This window comes from Pteropus alecto, unplaced genomic scaffold (assembly GCF_000325575.1).
Source record: "Pteropus alecto unplaced genomic scaffold, ASM32557v1 scaffold194, whole genome shotgun sequence".
Taxonomy (NCBI): Eukaryota; Metazoa; Chordata; class Mammalia; order Chiroptera; family Pteropodidae; genus Pteropus; species Pteropus alecto.
In genome coordinates, this window is record NW_006436281.1 from 1,159,267 (window position 1) to 1,161,693 (window position 2,427).

Genomic DNA, 2,427 nt, shown 5'->3' on the forward strand with positions numbered 1-2,427 from the left:
GAGATGGAAAAGAATCCGTACCTTTGCTGCCTGTGTCAGGTCCCAGGAAATCTCAGCTGCAGCCTCGGGAGTGGGAGAGCTTATGGATCATCTGAATGGGAAAGGGACGGGGAGAGAGACCACTTACGAGAGAGCAAATGATTTTGATGAATGATAAATGGGCCCTTAGGAGAACAGATAGGCGATTTGCATTTGTGGCCATGTCTGACTGAGTGTGCTGCCCACGAGGGTCTTCTCTCCTGGGATGAGAGTCCATCTTTCTTGGCTGATGAAACTTCTGGGGAAAAGGGTTTACGACAAGTGAGTTCTTTCTTTTCCTGGGGGTGGGGGGAGGATCTGTTTTTAGGCAGATAAGGGAAGGTCACAGAAAGTCTCTCCCACATTTGTTGATTCTCAAATGTTTTGGGCTCAAAATAATCCATATGCCAGCACCCACCCTCCAAGCACCCTTCTCTCTTCAGCATCCATCCACCCTTCTCTCTTCACCATCCACCCAGATGACACACGAGTTGAGGGCGTTTATTCCCACTCGACCTGCACCACAAAAAGCGATAAATGAAGTCCTTCAGGTTGATATGAAACAGAGTCGAACAGTAAAAGTTAAGGTGTATGAAGATATAAAGGCCTCCCAAATCAGGGGACACATGGGCAAATATAAAAGCCAGTGTTATTTTAATCTTGCTTTATAACTTCGCTCTTTGTTTTCTGGAGAAGTTAAATGACTAAGGGGAAGCACAGTTCGCCACCCCAAAATGAGCCTCTTTGGGATATCGATCGTTTTAAGCTGGTTATTTTCAAGAAACAAAAGACTTGGGGAAAACCCTCCACCTGACGGCCTAGAAGGAATTTAAATAGAGGACCTGCTCCAGGATGGGAGCTGGCGTTGTAAACAACTACAGTTCAGTATGAACTAATGTATGACAGGGAGGAACCTCGCAGGGCCTGTCTGACCAAAGTCCTCTCTGTGTACGATTGTTAAAGATGGCCCAGCAAAAGTTTATTTACCAAACATTCGCTTTTTCATTTCCGTGAGAATTGCGTTCCTCCCCTTTGAAGTTCCAGATTGCAACTCCCTCTTCTCCTTAGCTCAAGATGGCATAAAAGCCTGAACTTCTCGATCTGTCCTCGGGTCCCCTATTCTTAGAGAAACCCCAGAGGTACATATACAATAAGTTTGGTCATTTTCTTCTGTTAATCTGTCTCATGTTAGAAGGTACATATACAATAAGTTTGGTCATTTTTCTTCTGTTAATCTGTCTCATGTTAATTTGGTTATTAGTCCAGCCAGAAGATCTCAGAAGGGTAGAAGGAAAATTAATTTTTTTCCACCCCTACAAAGACCAATGCATGTATTATTTATAAATTATAAAGTTTTAATGTAATCAATACATTAACAGAATGAAGAAAGAAACATGATTATCTCAATCGAGGCGGAAATAGCATTTGACAAAATTCGATCCTTTCATAATAAAAACACTCAGTGAAATAGGAATAGCAGGGGACTGCCTTAGTGTAATAAGGTTATAGATAAAAAGCCTACAACTGAATCATACTAAGAATGAAAGACTGAAAACTTTTCTTTTAAGATCAGGACCAGTCCTCAAAGACAAACATGCCAGCTTTATCACTGTCAATTAACACAGTACTGGAAGTCGTAGCCAGAGAAATTAGGCAAGAAAAATAAATTCAAGGCATTGGAATTGGAAAGGAAGAAGAAAAATGCTCTGTGTTTGCAGACAACATGAACTTATATGTAGGAAATTCAAGATTCCTCATAAACCTCCTAGAACTAATAAAGGAATTCGCAAAGTTGCAGGATTCAAAATAGACACACAAAAGCCGGTGGGGTTTCTATACACTAACAACAAATGAACTAAAAAAGAATTTAGAAAACAATTTCATATACAAGCATCAAAAATAATGAAAAATAGAAAGAAATTTAATCAGGGAGGCGAAAGACTTGTACACTGAAAAGTATAAAACATCGCTAAAAGAAATTAAAGAAGACACAAATAAATAGAAAGACACTTCAGGTTCATGGATTGGAAAACAATATTGTTAAGCTAGTAGTAACCGAAAGCAGCCTACAGATTCAGTGCAATCCTATTTATGCAAAATAGAAAAATAAATCGCCAAATTTATATAGAATCTCGAGGGATTCTGAGAGGACTCACACTTCCTGACTTCGAAACCTGTCTTAAAACTACTGTAATAAAAATAGTATGGTTCTGACATACAAAGACATAAAAGCCAATGGAATAAAATAGAGCCCAGAAATAAACCCACATATATACGGCCAGTTAGGTTTTCTCTTTCTTCTTTCTTTTTCTTTCTTTCTTTTTTCTTTCTTTCTTTCTTTCTTTCTTTCTTTCTTTCTTTCTTTCTTTCTTTCTTTCTTTCTTTCTTTCTTTCTTTCTTTCTTTCTCT